General features: G+C 27.2%; 1 protein-coding gene across 1 annotated transcript in view; it reads left to right on the forward strand.

Moving 5' to 3' along the window:
* Positions 1–21,893, forward strand: part of LOC148300107 (uncharacterized) — a 66,998-nt gene that overhangs the window by 28,844 nt on the left and 16,261 nt on the right. The gene's annotated exons all lie outside the window — the stretch shown is intronic.

Consider the following 21,893-nt stretch of genomic DNA (forward strand, 5'->3'; position numbering starts at 1 on the left):
TTTATTCTTTTAGATAGAAAACGAAGCAAATATTATGTTTTTGCAGGCGCTTCAGATGATCAAAAAAGTTTGATATCGATGTCAAATTAAATCAAATATTAGCATTTAATTTAGATACAAAAGTACAGATTAAGATGAAAGACAAAAAAAAAGATGTGCGAAGAAAATTCTGGGTAAAAATCCTCATAATTTCTTTAAACTTATAAATACTAACGTTGATAATCCTCTTAAACCACGTTCATTGTATTTATATTTAAACACCAATTAAAATGCCTTTTTTTTAAACGTTGGAATTTTTCAAAGTATGAAAGTGTTGAATAGGGTAGTATGTGACGATGAATGTGTATAAGAATATCACTAAGCACAGTTCACTAACACATGGGTGAACGTAACTTCGCTACTAAAATGCTAATCCACGGTTAATGAGTTAATGTTACAATAAATGGCGCCAGTGTTGTTTGCAGCACACATATTTTCACTGCCACGGGTCAATGTGTACTTTTGTTCGCATATACGGTAGATACTTTTTACATAGTACTTTAAGTTTTAGGTATCTTTTTTGTAAGCATATTTTTTTGATCGATGGTAAAGTTCACAACCAACGATTACTTTTTAAAAGGTAAATTTAAAATTTCATCATTTTGGAACTTTTGCCATACTAATATAGAAGAACTTACTCCTTAATATCTTCGATGAATTAAACCATATTGGTACTTTTGTAAATTATGATGAAGATGACAACCAAAGGATACTTATATATAACGAACCATATCAGGTAAAGCGATATTTGACTTGTTTAAATCATAACTCAACATGCTTCTCAAAATATTCATAAACTCTAGGTTCGTTTTCGAAAACATAAAATAGATATTCTTTTTGTATTTTTTTTTTGAAATTTCGCCAATGGCGATTTAAAAAAAGGTCAAGAATGATAAAATGGTGATATTTTGAGAAAAATGCAATTAATTTATGGATGAATATTATATTTTGTAACATAAACCCAATATTATTATTAATTGTTGGACTTCAAAAAAGACACGAGAAAAATTACATACATCGTGTAATTTTTTTAAGTGGAAAAAAAATCTTTTTGTAAAGATTATTTCCAATAGATACAATTCCGAAAAAAAAATATCAGTAGACAATTTAGATTAAATAAATTTTGAGTAATTTGAAAGAATAAATTAACTAAATAGAGAATAAATTCAATTTTAGTGTGAGGATAAACAGACAAATTACTATTTTTAGGACACTTTACACAATCCAATACAAAAGCCTCAGATCTTATACGTTACAATGTTAAACGAAATACCATGACTTCGTTTGAGATTTAAAAAACGCGACAAAGATACTGCACATATTTGAGAAAGAAAACTTCAAACAGAATATGATTCGATTTGTTTCAAATTTCCCGCCCGACAACCGACCATCAACACCCGCACCCTCCGTAGAGACGTGACAAATTCGATTTGAAATCGATTTTCTCTTCGATGTCGAAAGAAAATTTCCGCCTCAATATTGCTTTGACATTTTTGGTCTGATATATGAAAATAAACAAGCAGACGTTTCTGGAAGGGAAATTCTCCAGTCGACGTGTAAAATTGTTTACTCTACTGACAAATCGGCGCTCATATTTCTTGATGACTCAATGACTAGCAAATATTTATAAACCACTGCCTTGGATTTGTTTAGAGATCTTGGTTTTACATCCATAAGTTACAAACCCATAATTTTGGAGTTAGAAAATCAATTCAGTATTTTTATGTATAAATCAATTTGTTTATCCTACACCTCACGACAATATTCTGTTTAAAAGGTTTTTCATAGTTCTTTTTCAAGTTTTTCCTCACCCCCTATTGTCCAAAGGGCATTACATCATACGAACGTAGTGATATCTTGATCATTAACTCATAAGGGAAAGGTAATCATCCCTCCACTTCAGGTACCATTCCAGAATAATATTGAATAAATATTAGAGTGAAAAATCACATATATTTATTTGACCCCTCCTTGGAATCGAACCCGGGACCTCCAGAATGGTAGCCGAGCGTGCTATGGGTGTGAACATTTTTAAAATCATTTATTTACATTCTACAAATAATATTTTACATTTGAGTTTTATCTGTAATGAAATAACTTTATGTTAAGCCATTTGTTTAATGTATTGTGAGTGTATGTAAAAAAAAAGATTAAATACAATTTTAAAATATCCGTCTAAACGTTTACGAAGATTGATAGATCTCCTGAAAAAATGAATGGATGCGGACGGTCCAAATGACGCATTGACGCAATGGCGTCATGACGATAAAATTATACCTATTTACTGTAACGCTACACCCCATCAATTTATTAACCCTTTTATGTAGATACTCTTTGAATTCGTATGAATAAAACCCCCAAAAACTTACAATTTATCATTTGATTCGATTAAACTCCAAAACGAACATTTAAAATTAATAGTTTCTGTTGAAGTTTTTAAAAAAATATTGTATTTAAACAAAAAGAAATATTTTTAGAAAATACACAGAACGGAAAAAATTATTTTCAGAAAATACATAAAGGAACCCACGGCATAAACACATATATAATAAGAACATATAGTATATATATATTTACAGAAAACCGCAAAAATACACTCTTTTAATTCAAAATGAGTATTTGAACAAACATATTATGAATAGGTATCATTATTTATTGTTTCGACATTCACTTTGTGGTATAACATGATTAAACTATAAATAAAACTGTTTTTTTAACAAATCGTTAAAATATAATACTCAAGTGATAAAAAAATCATGTTTTGTTAATAATTGAATTTATGAATAACAAATAATATAACATATTTTATTTAAAAAATTACATATATTAATTTTGATTTTCCTGGATTTCGAATCTGGGACCCCAGCATTGTAGCCAAACACTCTTACCAACATACTATGGAAGCGAACATAATTGAAAACACTCACAACATAGCTGAAATAAAAAAGGGATATATATTTTTATTCAACCTATGTTATTATTGCCTATATATCAAAGAAACAAGTCATTTTTATTTTCAATGAATCCTTAATACTCGTATATCGAGAGTGTTATTTTTCTAAACAGTCTCGTTTAACTTTTTACCGGAAATTAAACATTCCGTTGACAATTCAGGCGAGTATTATGTTCCTAATAGGATTAAATTCTTCAATTGGAAAACCATCAACTTAATGAATATTTCCATTTTTCCTCGACCATTTGCATACCAACGTCGAAACAATATATTTTACGTAAATAAATTAAAAAGAGTTTTCAATGCATTGTCAAATAATAATGCCAATATTATCCCATAAAGTCAAATATATGTATCAATATATATGTTTATTTAAATGACACGAAAGATTTTGTGTTATCACACGTTAAGGTATCTGTCAAAATAGCACATTCAACTTTGTTTTTTAATACTTATACCACGCCGTTTCCTTTCGGAGGTAGGCAGAGATGATAGAACACCACACTCTTTTGTCCTAGTATACACTCCTAATTTCGTTCACATCCGTACATTTAGTCATACATGCCCACCGATTTTGTTGAATTTTGACACCACCAAATTTTAGGTTTGATTGATCTGGTCGTACCAAGTCTTTTTTGACCATCTTCATTCTGTTATATTGCGTTTAAATTATGCAGTGTTCTGTGCACCATCGGGTGTGGATAAGGGTTTAAAGAAGAAGAAGAATAATAAGACGATTAAAAAGTCATCTTCGAACGGTAAATAAACCATTTTTTCCGTGAAAAATAACAATAAAAAGAATATAATTTTTAGCATAAGGAATCAGTACTCTTAGCTGCAAGAAATAATTATGGCAGCGCAAAAGCATTTTTTAGATTTCATTCATCTTCGAGTTGCCTCATTAGCGGTTACCGGAGAAGATATCTCTGCGCCTTTTTAGTTTTCTCTTTCATTATTATTATTTTGTTCTGCATTCCGGCTCTTCTTTAGCCTACCTTTACTTCTCCCACAATGTGAATATTCTTTTGAAATAAATACAACGCAACGAGAGTGAGGTAAGAGTCAATTAGGAATTGAATTATGAAAATTTTCTAGCTTGGCAGTAAAGCAATGCTTCAATGAGCACATTGAAATAATTAAATATGCTTAAAAAATATATCTCAGCAATTATAATAACAAACATCATCTTGAATTTATCGCTTTTACATCCATTTATTTAAAAATATTGTCGGACAAAATCGTTAATCTGATAAAATCGTAAATCGTATAGTTATCTACGGATTGCATTGAAAATTTGACACAATATTGCATTACAAAATCTCCTAGATTATTGTACAGAATATGTACTTTGAAATATAAATTACGCGTTACGCGAGTGCTTTTATATACCTGTGATAGGTAAACCACCTATCAAATGTTGTGAATGGCAGCGCCATCTGTTGAACGTATAAGCAACAAGTGTAATACTAAACGTTCCTTAATATAAATAGCGTGCTTCTCGACATCTCATGTTACATCGGAAATATTTCCGAAAATTCCCATTGCATTGTAGTTCCATATATTTTTTTATATTTTCATAACGACATAAACATAGTGAAATTAAACATATGTGAAATAGGTTTTTTCTATTTTTTTATTTTTTTGACCAAACAACGGCAATGCGAGACCTAGTTATAATGCAATAATAATGCAATTTAATTAAGTTTTACAACTCTATCCCTTTTATCATATATCAATAACTTCCTCCATAGTATAGTAGGGTGAACGATCGGCTATGATGCGAAACTGATTCTTACAAGAAAAAAATATATACTGTCAAAATGATGCTAAAACTTAAAAAAAAATACTATATAAATAGTGTGTAAAAGATCAATTAAAACAAATTGTATCTTACATTTTAAACCTTCTTCAAAAAAGTAAATAATTTGAATTAAACTAGCAAATAATACATAACCAACATTAAATATGTAATTGAAATGTAACTTTGTTTTAAAATCAAAATTTATATATTTTATTATAACTTGATTATAATAATTTAATCACAATCAAGACTGAAAAAAGCGATTTGCTTCGAAACCGGTAGACATTATAATTAAGTTAAAATAAAACATTTAAAACAAAGTTAAATTTTAATTATAAAATGGAAAATCACAAAGTCAGTGCTTAAAATATAAATATTAACGTTAAATAAGTTCTAATTTTGAAACGAGATTAACCAACCAACCAACCAACTACAAAAAAAGGTAATTGAAATAGGGTAAAAAAATAAATATGTTTACTATAAAGTGGAACATCATGAGTTTTGTATACATTAATTAAATTATGTTTATATAACACATTATATGGAAACTATAAAAAATATTTGCATGAGTAGCTTTGATTTCAATTTTCATATTTAATGACAGTAAAATTCCCTTGAGATCATTAAAAAAATGTAAAACATAATTTATTTGGTTGGAGACGAGTGGGATGCTGCCTCGTGCCTATATTTAAGGTAATTTACTTCACTTAATAAATCTACGGTAGAGCTTTTTGCTTGGAGCACACACTTTACATTAACTTGGCTAATGGAAATTTGGTTATTTATTTCAAAGCCAAACTTTAAAGGGACATCCAGCAGACTCGCCACTTAAAACAGTTATAATAAATTTTGTTAAAATATTTATGGAATCCTTATTTAAAGCGGACATTTAAGAGCGCCTGTAATGATATATTATTACGATACATTTCTGATAACGAAAATTTTTGGTGGAATTTTATATTCATTAAGTTGCTTTAGAAATATTTTTTAAATACCTCAATTATTTTCTCTTCAAAAATTAACGCAGTAAAATTATATATCGAATTATTTATTTCATTATCCAGATAAATAAAAATAATCGAGTAACTACAAAAATAGCCAAATAGTACATAAATAAATCACTTTAGTTTCATGCAAACAAGTAAAAAATCATATTCAAGTGATTTTTTTTATAATTCTATCTTGTTCCAAAAATTCGATACAAAGTTTTTTTAATATATTGCTATATCCACCTTAAAATTGCAGTGTTGTTTGTTTTAAAATATATATTTTTTCATTTCATTGATTTATATACACATATAAACATTTTTAAATTCAAATGTTTTGTATACGAAATCAACATTCAAAACATATTCATATTTTTTATTAAAAATAATTACTACTAAAAATAAATCAAACGTAGTTCCACCCATACTATTTTTGGTTTTGAAAAAATATAAAATTCGACAATATTCATTTGAAGGTTGCTACAGTTTTTATTTTTAAATTATGAGTATAAAGTTATATTTTATTTTATTTTTAATTAATTTTTCTCTAAGGGGTTAAACGTCAGATTAATGAAAAATATTAACGCATATGCTATGACAAAACGCTTACTTGGTATTACGATATGATAGCGCCTTGTCTTTGTATAGTTGCAACATACATAGCACGCGTGATATCGAGATTGCCTGGGTGGAGAGTATGTAACGCTGCGTTCTCCGAGATTTACACAGCTGGTATAGTTATTTTAAGCTGTTTTTTTTTCATAAAGCAGTTCTTAAAAATAATTATTTAAACTCAAATTTTATACACTTTTTAATCATCTGCATTAAATGTTAAATATTATTTTTAATTAATATTATTGGTTTGAGTGGACGAATTTGGGGTAGAATACTATTTTCGATGCTATCATGCCTCACTCACAACTTTGTAAACCATCTCATAAAAAATGGTCTAAAATTGCACTTTACCTTAACTTTGTCTCCACAAACCAATAATATTAACTAGCAATGATTTTCTACCCATAATAAGATTAATTTTATGTTTAGACGAGTTATCGCTTTGTTTTATAAATAACTTCTTAAAACCACTTTGAAAAAGCGCTCTTCGAATAATTAATTAAAAATCAAGTTTTTAAAACAATGTTTGTGTCATTTATATTTAACTGAAAATATAAAAATAAAAATTGACCTTCCATCATATTTATTATGTGTGTTGAAAATCTCGACTTGAAAGATTGATGTTTGCATAAATTCCTAAGTTAATACAAACAAAACGAAAAAAAACCGTCTCCAAGAAATTTTCAAGTCGTAACTAAAGTAGATGCCCGTGTAACATGACCCAGGCACAAAATATTATTATTATTATTTTTAATATATTATTTTCGCTTTTATAGCTTCGAAGTGGCTTCTTGGTCAAAAAACGTTAATCTAGTGACGTTTTCTTCAAAAAAACGTACTTACTTATAATGTATAACTGCATCAACAAAATGATATATCTCTTTCATAGCATTATTGGTGAAAATAAACACGTGATTTTTTTATTATGTCAGCCTGATGGAATAATTACATGTATAGTAAAAAACATTAAAAAATTAATTTCAATGAGCAGCTTAGAGAAATATATTTTTGACTTTAATAAATTGACCATGTGTCCATTTTAGAAAATAGTTTTGTAGACAAAGTTCGTTATAAAACTCATCTCGTAAGGGGCTGTTAACACCCACTTTGCATACCGCGATCGGTCATTGTCGGGCTCCAGACAGTTGCGTGCTGAAGATAATGTTGTGGAATTAATTTTGTGGAATAACGATAACGTCAAGGTAGGGCAAATTTTTTTCCACGGTGTAAACACATTTTTCACCCATTATCAACAATTCAATAGCAAGGAAAGTAAGCAAGCACCCTTTGTGACTAAAAACAAGTTAATAAAAGAAATTTTCAATGTCTTTTTTCCCAAAAAGAATCGTGGTGATATTCAACCTTTTTACTGTAAATATTTTAACTCGGTTTTAGCCTTGTAAAAATTTTTTTTTACTTTGTGATGTATTATCGATTCTTTCTTCATCGAATATAAAAAGCACCTAAATCTCACTCAACGCATAAATTTTTTTTTTGTTTTTTTTTGTTTGCGTGAATAAAACCTTACACTATCAGCTTTTTTACTAATATATCAAAAGCTTAAGTGCAAAATATTTAACTTTAGTTTTACTTAAAATTCGATTACTGTTTGCCGACGATATTTATGTTCATATAAAAACAAATAAATTAAAAACTTGCGTTAAGGCTTTGATGGCGAAAACATTATCTACAAAGTGCAGAAGAATTTGATTTTGGTTTTTCTCGGTCAAGACAAATAACTTTTTTTGTAACGATAACTCTATAATACGGATCTACACCGGTTTTAAAATCTCGTAAAAAACGTCTTAAAAACTGAGAGTCCAAAACTGGGTTTTATAATATATGGAGAAGTTAAAATTTAAACGATTCTACATTAAGGATATATTTTCTGGACTATTATTTAAAATGAATGTTTTAAAAAATGTAGAGTATAAAATTTGATTTTACCGTATAGTTTAAATGATAATTTTATTAATACTACGTTAATAATTTTCAGTCATACTACCTCTGAAATCAGACTCTATCAGAATAATATCTGACTCTAATTCGTACGTTAAATTCAAATCCAGTTTAGGGCTTCATAATGACGTATGGCTTTATCAGACACTTTATTAGTTATTTTTGTGAAAAAATAATTGGATTCTCGTTTTGGATATATCAAGTAAATATTGATTTTGCCACTCAAAGGTAATGATGATTCTCAGAAAATATAGCTTCATTTTTTTAAACAATTGCATAAAATAAAATGGTTTTTTCTTTTAAGTACAAGATGTTAATAACTAGGTACATATCAAAGTAAAAGCGACCCAAATACATCTAAAAAATATCGAATTTAAACTCACACTCTATTGGGTGGGAACACTCGATTTATACTCATTTTTATAATTACTAGTTCTAAAATTTAAACACAATTCTTTCTAGTAACAAAACATGTAACTCTTTAAATACTGTGAAAGTTAATAAATTAATATTTTTCTTTGGTTTTGTTTGTATGTAAATCATTGCAGTGCAAACACATTTGAATGAGAATGTTTAAAAAAATGCTGACTTGATTCAAATAACAAAGTGCCTATTCTATTTTGTATTTTGAGTGAGTTTATTTCACCGTGTTATCCTACACTGTTTTAAAATGAGTGTGTGTAATTGAACGATGCAAATAAAATAAATTATTCATCATAAATCCGCATTCAGCAACCATGTCTATAAATTTCAGTAGTTATCGATGAATGGTTAATGCTGCTATAGAGGAAGACAGGTAATTTAGGATTCTGTTTATACAAAATTATGATTTGGTTAATTTTAGTTTTGGAATAATTTCATTTTACTGAATATGTATCTATGGTGCATAGTGCATAGAACTTTTTTATATATATATATATATATATATATATATATATATATATATATATATATATATATATATATATATATATATATTTATATATATATATATATATATATATATATATATATATATATATATATATATATATATATATATATATATATATATATATATATATATATATATATATATATATATATATATAAGTATATATATATATATATATATATATATATATATATATATATATATATATATATATATATATATATATATATATATATATATATATATATATATATATATAATATACATATATATAATAAACATATATTTGTAAACACGAATATGAAATAATCATTAATAATGTAATAGTGGAAAGGCGGCCTAATATAAAATTATATTAATTAAAAGTTTTTTTTTATCATTACCATTTTAAATTTGTAAATAATTTTTCGTGAAAACCTTTTAAAGCCGGATAGCCTTTTGAATGAATATGTATGAAAAACCAATGGCAATTAAGTCACTTTGTAAACAAGCTTAATGTACTGTAAAATAACGTGTAATTTTACAAAGAACTTCGCAACCAAAAGGTAAAACTCGGCCTCGTTTAATTTTGTGCTATCCGAAAAGTTGGGTTAATTAAAGATTTAATCAAAAGGCACCTTCATCTAAAGCACTGACACTCCACTTGACTGACTTTGTTATCAGCTAAAAACATAGAAAATAAATTTAGCGGGTGATTTTAAACTTCATGGATTTAAATTTAATCCCCATAGTTACCAGAACAACCAGCTGATCATTAATGAAATGGACCCTAGTACCAGACAAAAGATAGTATCACCATATGGATATAAGATATTGTTTTATTCTAACGTTTATACAAATATAAGCATGTATTAAAATATTCACATATATTTATATATAAAGTACATATAAGTCGGGTTGTGGACCCGTGGTTAGTTTCGTGGACACAGAAGTCAGAGTTTCTCAGTTCTTACCCGCTCTACCACAATTTGATACCTATTTCTAATAATGAGCCGCATAAGTTCACGGAAATAGTATGAAATTGAAATAATTATGTAAGTAATAAAAACACAGATATTTTTCTTTTTTAATATAAATATATAATTAAATATATATGTGTGTATTATATTACATTTAAGAAAAAAAAAAACAATTTATCTTACTTCATGTACATGTATGTACATATATGAATTACTATCCGAATTTCAGTTTGAACACTTCACCTCCTCAATGTGTTTCGAATGAAGTTAAAAATTACTAAAAAAAGATATTATTTTACATTATAATGGCGACAGATACCTGCAGTGCACATGTAATGCTATTACATCACTCAACGAATAACATAAAAAAGCAACTCTAAAATAATCCAGCTTTCCCCTGTATTTACAAGTACTATTGCAATGAATATATTATGATAGTTAAACATTTATTGATAGTTACATTTTCCGGCAAACGCCACAGCGTGAAAACGCGACAAATGATTATTAATGGACCGGAAATTTTATATCCCTATGCGCAATCTCACCCTTGTTTATCTGATCGAATGTGGTAATTTCATACGATAGCCAATAACAGAGTTGAAATTTAATTTAATTGAAGTCATCCAAGTCTAGATAAAACTAATCTAAAATCCTGAGACCATTAAATAAACGTCCTTAACGGACAGTTCAAAGGACAATAATTATTCATATCTCTGATTGTGACCTCCACTTTTTCTTTCAAATGCACACTTGTTTCATTTTTAACCCATCTTTCATTTTTACTTTGGATGAAATGTTCAAAATACTTATTTACTTATTGTTTGAATTTAAATCTACTTTCATCAGACAGATCTTGAATCCTGTAAATCCAATCGATAAATAATTTAATAATAAATATGAATACAAAAAGATATTTTTTATCACACATGGTTCCATTATCTTCGTTAACCAAATTATCCACAATATATGCATGCTTCGAAAGGGGGTGTTTAAAATACCCCATTTGTATTCAAACGTATCAAAAGCATGTTCACAGATTGACTGTGAAAATTGTGGTAAGAATGATCATAAGAATACAGTTCATTATAGCTGACTCTGTTCAACACAGTTGTGATGCGCAATAGTTAGACTGAAATAAATAAAATGTCACGTTTAAGTATAAATAGCAGACTGTGACAGGGATTGTTATTCCATTTGATCAAATATTGAAAGATTTGACAGTATATTGCTGGAATTTTTACCATTTAACATTATTTTAAAGATATGACGTTTGACATTTTAAAGATATTGACGAAAAATGCTTAGGAGTTGTTTTAAAGGATTGTAAACCCTTCTCTTAAATCCGGGTAGATTAATGACCTAATGATATTAAAATCGTCATTTATTTGTGAAGAAACAAACAATAGTCTCTCAATTAAACTGTTTTTCTTTTTATATATTTTTTTTGTTTTTGTTATATGTTTTTCTTTTTATAAATATAATTATTTTACGCATTCATACTGACCCCTGAAGTTTATTTGATTGTTAATTTTTATTTTATTTTCGATTCTCATTTAAAAAAATAATGATTACATTTACAAATCTGCATATATTTTATCTTCGAAATTCATTTTGGTAGATTCAACATCCCTTTTAAAACCGGAAATCTTTTTTTCTTTGTGTACATAGGTCCATTATTTATTCATACTTTTGAACACTAAATAAAGAAAGGGTTTCTTTAGTAGCAATATATCCATTTTTGGGGAAAAATGCCATAAAGGTTGTAAAATAAATGGCTTGGAAATTCTTAAAATGGACATGTAATGTCCTTTGGCCATTTTGTTTGTTTTTCTACTTCGTGCGACACAATATTAGATTTTATATCTCTTTTATAACCTTTAAACTGAATTTCAATATAAAAAGGGTAAATGTGAAAATGATGCTCTTTTTGGGGCTGTAATTTTTAATTAAGTACTTTTTTCACCAAAAATTACGGTTGTCTGCGTAGAAGCAAATTTATGATATTTACTTAATTTATATGTATTTTCGTAAAAAAACGTGTTTACACAAATATTTTATCCCTTATAAATCGATAATTTTATTTTTCTCATAAATGTTCATTTTTCACGAAGAGTTAATAGTACCTATGTTATGAGATTAGGCTTTTGGATTTTGATACCATATATTATAAGGTTGGTCTTTTTCTGTAATAAAATAAATGAATAAATTCAAGTTTTTTTAATAAAAAGCTTAACATACCCCTCCGTAATTTAGTAGTCAGAACATTCGTCTTCCACGTTGGAGGTCTCATGTTCGATTCCCAGAAGGCACAATAAATAAAAGTGTTCTTTACTCTTATATTTATTTAATATCACCCTAATACTTGCAGGGACTGGTTCCTGAAGCACAGTACTTGCGGACCTTGCTTTCATAAAATAAGTGATCAAATTAAAATTGCATCAATTTGTTGCAGTGCTCTATAGATGCGGATAAGCATCAAAATTAGTTGTAGCAGAAACAAAGACCTTATTAAGATGGTCATAAAAATTTATGGCTACTTAGAGAGCTCACGACCTTTAATTGTTTACTTTTAATGAGAAACTTTCATCATTTTATTGAATAAAATTGATCACTGAACTGTATTTTATATTTCATAGAGTATAAGTGTTGCACATTACAATTATAATTTATCACGTTACAATTATAACCCATTTATTTTTAATTTTTTAAAGTAATTGGAGTATAAACACTTAAAAATGACTTAAATTCACTTATCTTTTTCACTTAAATTTTAATAGTTATCACATACATTCATAATAAATCGTTGACTGTCAAACCATTAGTCAAATGGCATAATTAATTTTTAAAGTATCAGGGTCCACGAAACATAAATTTTAATATCTAGATTAGCATATCATCAATAAGTAATCGATCATCAAATATTTTTCTCTGATATTTGTATTGAAACTGCTAGTTTGTACAAATAATAAAAATAAAAATAAACAAGGAAACGTTCATGTTAAATACCAGTTTTCTTTTCTCTTATCTTTTTTAATACATAAAGTAATCTCAATTTCAGTATAAAATAATACTTTTCATAAAACACGTAAGTGCAAAACTATGTTAGCCATTTTAAAGTGATTGTTTTTAGTTATAAATTCAAGAGAAAACTTTAAAAAAAATTACCATTGTTAAGATATAACTCTTAAACATTTAAATATAAGACAATTTGCACCTCAAATTGAGCTTAAACTACGATAAGAATTACCGAGACGGTAAATATATTAAACTTTCTCAACCAGCGTTTAAAAACAACAGCAGTTTTTAGATTTGGATTTTCATTTGTTTCTTACGTCTTACTTGAACCTTAATCTAAAAAGCTTTGCGTGTCAATGCTTAATTTAATTAAAACCTCCAGCGGTTAATTATTTTATTATCAAAATAAAATAGCGAAAAATAACTGTACCTACCTTATTACCATTTGCAAACCCGTTCAAGCAATACGGTGGTAAAATAAGCTCGCATATCAAGTATTTCATTTGAAAACAAAATGTGTTTTCACACTCTCAACGTTTTATACTATTTACCTGCCATAACTGCCAACACTGAAATAAGTAAATTTGATTGAGTTTAAAATTCGTTGCGAGTAAAATAATATTGAAATCTCAGTGACATTGCTTACATTCAAATCGTTGAATTTTGATATTAAATATTGTTTAATTTTTATCTTACTTTGAGGTTCAATTATTTTTTCTTCGAATAAAGTAAAAAAAAATATGCACTACTTAGACTGGCATTGACTGTTATCTACGTAGTTACGTTAAAAGTATAGAAAATAAAAGTATCACGTCATCAAATCCGAGAGTTGATAAATTATAATTACATTTTTATACTATGTATTAACATTATTCAAACCAGACAAGCAACTTACATCTCCCATATATCTCAATTAATATTTCAATTGTTATTATTTCAATATGATTTTATTTAAATGACAAAGACACTTGGTCCTGTAAAATATAATTTGTTTATTTAACTATATTTAATGTTTTTATTGTTGCAGTAGAATTCCCTAATATTTATTTTTTTATTAATCAAATACTTCCAAAATAATTTTGTACTAAGCTGTTATATGTATGCAAATTATTTAATATCTACAGATTTTTTTATTAATTTATTTCAATGCAAGTATCTGATAAACCAACGTGTTAGGCAGTTTGCGTGCTTTGGGCGCGCTCATGGTTGCAGCGCGTCAGCGCCACACGGCGGTGAAATGCTGAAGTAACGCGAAGGCGTGCAGTAAATTATTGTTACCAAACCTATTCTAAATCGCATTTGCATCTTATTCACTCTGGTATGGCGCATCGTGAGAATTAACGAGATAGCAGTATCACAAATTGGTGGCAGTACATTATGGCCGATTACCACAGCTCACGATGCCACTTCGAGTGGTCGGTACTCCAAGTTGTGAACAGGTCGTTCTTCATACTTCCCGACCAAACAATAAAGCGCCTAGCGTGTTTATAGCTCAATATAATTAAATATCCGTTTGCGAATGAAAAACAATAAATTTCAGCAAGAAGGTATACTTTTCAACAATTAATGTAAACTATACCTGACAATATAACTTGGCTAAATATTCACTTTGATTTATTTATTAAAAAAATATTTTTATGAATCCAGTTTGTTTTAATATACAATACGAAATTTATCAGAATACTAAGGAAAAAAAATAATTAGATCACAAAAGTATTTTCAAAAGGACAAAAAAGCATAATTCTACATATGTGTAATATAAAGAAAATGAATAGCGTTTTCAATATTTTTTCTTCCATATGCACCGAATTCGATTATCGAGGGAGTTAAAATAAATATTCGTAACTTTTTACTCCAATATTTACTTAATATTACCTAGACTGATACCTCAAGCGCAAAATTGATCACCTTGCGTCCATGTAAGTAACAATCAATATAACACTGCATGAATTCGATGCAGTGCCCTTTACGCCATCGGGTGCTGATAAGGATGAAAAATAATATTTATTTACGCTAGGCTATATCAGTTCCAAGCAAAATAGTAAATATTAACAAAAATAGGTAATTAAAATATGATTTTACTAAAAAAATGGATAACCTGTCCTAGACGTTTGGTTTTAATCGATACTATGAATTCTCTTTATTATTTTTAATATACAATTTTACCAATAGATATTATTTAGCAAGCGGTTTTCCAATCACATTGCTTTGTGCTGACATAAAATGCACAATAATTATTTTGTGAGAGGTAATGTATTTTCAACCACGCAACAGTACATATTTCACCAGAAAGTCTGGAACCGAAGGACATAGCAATAAACACTGATAATTATATTCGAGTGTTTTCCACGCACTATCGTTGAAATAATAATATTAACCGCTTACAACAGGTGTGTCTTGGGCTAGTAACCCGGTGTCGTAAGATCACTGGCTGTTTAGAAAGGTATATCTCGAATCGTGTAATTATTCGACTGATTAAAAATTAAACAAATAATTGTCCCTTCGTCTGCGGGCGAGTGCGCACATTCCGATCGGAAGGCGCTTGTTCTCATTACGAAACATCGGAACAAGTACTCGAGTATTTCCATTTCGGAAAGGTCCTTTCTGCCAGTTATTTATGTCCGGTATTAAAACTGTCGAATACTCGGCTTCAAGTATCAAATTATGGAAATTTAATAGTGTTTTAATGTCGTATGTTTCTTTAATACCTACATACCCGGAGGGTAACATTTAATCAATTTTATTTTATTGCGATCGCTAAACATTTACTGAGGCTACTTACTGTTTAACTGTTGATTTTACGCAATTGTGCTCTAATTTAAAGAGGTCATAAGTGTCGAATGATGAAGAAAAAACGTAATTTATTCCGCATTTTTAATCACTTATTTCTACTACAAACCGTATTTATACTTTACAAAATAGAAATGCATGATATATATATATATATATATATATATATATATATATATATATATATATATATATATATATATATATTTATTTATATATATATATATATATATATATATATATATATATATATATATATATATATATATATATATATATATATATATATATATATATATATATATATATATATTTATATATATATATATATTTATATATATATATATATATATATATATATATATATATATATATATATATATATATATATATATATATATATATATATATATATATATATATATATATATATATATATATATATATATATATATATATATATATATATATATATATATATATATATATATATATATATATATATATATATATATATATATATATATATATATATATATTTATATATTTAAATATATAAATATATATATATATATATATGCATATATACATATTTATATAAATTAATGTTTAAAATTTTTGTCACGTACATCAAAGGATTATCCTTAAATGTAATTCACTCCTTTTATCGAATTAAATACAAATAAATCGTCCACCATTTGTCATCAATAAACGGACGTTTAATAACATACTATTAAAGCAAATGATTTTGCTCACTACAGGCTCACTTCAAGAAAAAAATATAGTATGAATTTTAAATGATATAATTCATTGGGTCATATATTTTATATTTTTAGGAGCTGGCTTACTAAACTCTTAAACTACTATTTTTTTACTATTTATCTTTGCTTCTTTAATTTGTAAATTTTAGAAACAATTTATCGTCTCACTGTGTAAATACGATGTATTTATAATTTAACCGGCATTATTTTAAAACCTCAATTTGATCATTTTTTGTAAAATGAATAAAAAAAAAATTATTGCACTCAATTCGGAATTTTCGAATAATATGTAAAATAAAAAGTAATCAAATTTAATGTTGTTATTAAATAAAACAAATAAATAATAACTTTTTTCTCAATTCTCATTATTCCACCATTTCTTACAACATTTTTGATGATATTTCCTCATTCTCGTAATTTGCAAAATTTACTTGCGAAACATAAAATAAAATGTTTAAGTTTACCAAAGTACATGAGATTACTCCTAAAATGAGGTTTAATGGTGAAGGATTGTCCTCAAATGCGTCATAAATATTGCGAGTAATTTGTTCCAAAGATATTCTCATCCAAATAGTTGTAATACCACACAACATTAAACAGCCATCAAGAGGATAATGGGGTGTTAGAAGGATCCGCAAATACCCAATGCGGTCATATAATTAACTCTAATTTGGACTCCTAATGACAAAAATTCAGACAAATGTAAGAAATTTCACCCTCAAACTTAGTTTGCATTATTAAACGATATTTAAGGAATCGCCAAAAAACATTTTTTATAAACATTTTTATATTACTGGATCTACAAGAGAACTTTGGAAATTTATCTTTTTGGTAAAGAGATAATTAATTTTTTTTAAACCCTTATCCGCACCCCAATGGTGCATAGGGCACTGCGTCATATAAACGCAGTGTTATCTTGATCGTTTACGCATGAAGGAAAGGTGATCAGCCCTCCGCTTCAGATACCAGTCCAGGGTAATATTGAATAAATATAACAGAATATATTTATTTTACCCCCCTTGAGAATCGAACCCGGGACCTACAGAACGGTAGCAGAGCGTGCTGACCTACGGAGGCGAACAAAATTGATAATGATAATTATGACATTGCTTAAGTAAATTCGATAATGCCATAGTATAAAACTGCTCCTAGTAACCCGGGTCTTCTGATTGTCGGTCAAGTGCTGTATCAACCGAGCTTAGCAACCAACTAAGAATCTTTTCCATGACTTTTCAATTTTTTTTCAAATCTTTTTTACATTCATTAATACATTTGTCACAGCATCGTATTGATTTAATGTTTTCTGAATTGTTAATTTTATGAATATATGGTCATCAGTCTCGCGCTTCAGGTGATATTAAAACGCATTAATATGAAAAATCACTAATATTTATTTTTATCTCCCTGTAAATCGAACCCGGGTCCTTTAGAACAGTAGCCATACGCCATAACCCACGACACAACGGAGTCTAACAGGATCGTTGAAAATGATTTAGTACCAATCCTTAGAATGACTATTTACACTATCAATCGCCAACCACATTAATTAAAACTCTACTTATGTATGTATTGTAAGTATTTTTTCATCAAGCTTGAAATACGATACACATAAGAATTACCCAATTAATTTAAATGTTAATTAATTGATTAACCATATATTTCCGTGTGTATTTATCTTGTTTCCGTTAGAACCTATCGTTGCAATAAATTACAGATCGGTTTCCTCCGTTTATGGGATTTATTAAAGAAACACATTCGTTCTGTATTTGTATGCAAATGTTCTCGCCTTGATACAATCGTACGTCGCAATTGTTTGCTATCATTTGTCTTCTGTGAAGATAAATTGCCCTTTGGAACCCTTTTGGCAGGCAGTGGGGGAGAGGGTTGTCGGGATGAAAGAGCCTTAAGTTCAGATGCTGTAAATTGTTGGGATGAATTCAAATAATTCAAAAACTTTAATTAATTAACTCTCGTGAACTCCGACAGACTTATAAGTTATTTAAATTCTTCACTAAAAATAAAATCGTAATTTCCTATAAGGTATGTATAACATAGGCCGAACGAAATTAAATTATCTTTTGCCTTGTTCAAGTCCAGAATAATTAAAACAAAACAAAAAGCAAAAAAGAGCTACACAAAAAAATATTTTTATTATATATATATATATATATATATATATATATATATATATATATATATATATATATATATATATATGTGTATATATATATATATATATATATATATATATATATATATATATATATATATATATATATATATATATATATATATATATATATATATATATATATATATATATATATATATATATATATATATATATATATATATATATATATATATATATATATATATATATATATATATATATATATATATATATATATATATATATATATATATATATATATATATATATATATATATATATATATATATATATATATATATATATATATATATATATATATATATATATATATATATATATATATATATATATATATATATATATATATATTTATATATATATATATATATCCTTACTTTGTATGTAGTTCTATAATTTTTACCCATTTTCAAAACATTAAAAAAATAATATATGTCTAGTCAGTACATTATAGAGTACAAATATATACACTCAAAAACGGAAAATACATATGCGTGTGTATATAAATAATGTATTAGGGATACATTCATACATATATTAAGTGACCTTTTAAAGGTGTGCATCGATCAAGAATATATAAATTATTACATAAATTAAATTGTTTAAATTGTTTATTAATTGCATGTCTGATATATATTTTCTCTTGAGTATACCTTTGATATTTAAAATAATATTGGTATTTATTAGTTGTAAAATACTTCAACATAAAACAACTTTCTGTCGTCAATATGACTGATATATTTTAATGAATGCACTTAAACTAAATGCAATAAGAATATAATATGTATATAAAAAGGTTCTGAGGCATTTCGCGTGCATTACAACTTGACTCGTAATAAATGAGACAGTTTTTTTTTTATAAATTGACCTCGGATTTAGAACATCTGCCCGAAAGAAGGATTAAGAGATATGGGGATGACCCGGAAAGAGAAGCAATTCTTCAGTCTTAGGACTACTTGGGTGACTTCAGATAATTGGAACTCGATTATAAGTTTATTAGGGGATGGACTTTAATGCATTGTGTGAAACTAAAAGTGGTGAAAACATTCACTTTTTATTTTATGAATTTTAATTAACCGTAATTCAAGTAACCGGTTTCTTAGTGATTTACATTTGGTGTAATGAAATATTTTAGATATCTCTTCTTTTCCTTGTGTATATGACCACTTAACCTAAACAACAACATAAAACGGATGTTAAAACGCCTATTCAAGTAATTATTTTCATGAAAGGAATAAGTAATAAGATATCAAAAAAATATACTGACTTTAAAAATAATTAAAAAAACAAAACAAATAACAAAAAAGAGATAAGAACTCTTAAATGAATATGGGAATTATCTTTGTTTTTTAAAAAGCAAAATATAAATAACTAATTTGAATATTTTATTTTATGTTTTGGCATTTACTTTGTGAAAAGATATGTTAAAATGATTAAGGAAAAAATTGTTTTTATGCCACTTCAGTTTATTAATGACTACTCGTTTCGGAAGCTGAACTTCCAACGTCAGGTCTGTTATTATTCAGACCTGACGATGGAAGTTTAGCTTCCGAAACTATAAGTTATTAATAAACTCTAGTGATATAATAACAAGTGTTTCCATAATCATTTTAACAAATTTAAATACACAATAAAACAATAACTATTTACTTTTATCAACGTTATTTTATTTGACCAGTAAATGGGTTTCGTTTTACTTACATCATCATATTAGTGATAGAAAATTTAATTTTAAATATTTTTTTGTTAAATACATTGTTATATTTAAAGATTCTTGATTAGATCAGGTGATTAAGTAAGTAAAGTATAATTCAATTATAGATTTTGTGAACTATACCTCCTCCCTAATCAACCACTAATTTTGAAATCTCGAGATAACAAATGTCTCATCCTAGGGGTGTATTGGAGAGTGGGTGTCCTTTCAGCAGGCACTAAATACAATTTACGCGAGTCCTTGCGGTCTCCTGGCCTGGGCGCTACAATACTAAACTAGAGTACAAGAGATATCTTACTCCCTGTGCAGGCTCTAGGACCAAATGGAATTTCCCTGTAATTTCCGTGAATGACGATATCAATTCACAGCATTCTTGCTTTTGTCAATTAGACTTGGGGTAAGCCAACGCGACCCTTTCTAAATTAGAAGTCGGAATGAATTATGTTTATATCCTAATTCTACCTAAACCTAATTGATGTAGCCAACATATTGTTGGTCATAATGGCTGTATAGAAATGAAACAAATAAACTGTTTAATAAATCAATCAATTAATATATGTATAGCATTGCATGTATTTATAAAATACGTTTTTCATAGTTTTCGGTATTTTCGGAGAACCTAAGTGTATAAAGCTAAGCAACATCAATGTGATTTAAATCGCTAGTCCAGATTTAAAAAATATACGTACTCAATTTCAATGATTTTAAAAATAAAACAAATTTAATTCAACTTCGAGTCCACATTTAAAAATATTTCCATTGTGATTCTTTTGTCGTCTTTCTCTCTTTCGAAAATAGTTATTTTTATACAAATGTCAAATCGTAACAATTTTATTTTAATTTTAATAATTTTAATGTTAGTGTTTAATTATTATGTTAACGACCAGATGATGGAATAATTTTCCGAAACCGGTAGTCACAAATAAGTGTTCCAAAAAAATTGTTTTACAAAAATAAAACAATGGATGGTAAGGAGAGTGTTTAATTACCATCCCACAAAGTTATAAATGCTTTGAATATACAAATACAAATTTGATTTACTCAAAACGTATTCAAAATAACAAGGACACACGCTTGCTGTTGACAAATCATTTTCGGATTAAACAAATTTTGCAATTATAATATAAACATATTTAAAATTAATATTATACTTTAAACCTCGCTAAGCCCTTT

The sequence above is a fragment of the Brachycentrus maculatus genome, unplaced genomic scaffold, assembly GCF_059751285.1.
Source record: "Brachycentrus maculatus isolate JH-2025_06_01 unplaced genomic scaffold, ASM5975128v1 h1tg000832l, whole genome shotgun sequence".
Taxonomy (NCBI): domain Eukaryota; kingdom Metazoa; phylum Arthropoda; class Insecta; order Trichoptera; family Brachycentridae; genus Brachycentrus; species Brachycentrus maculatus.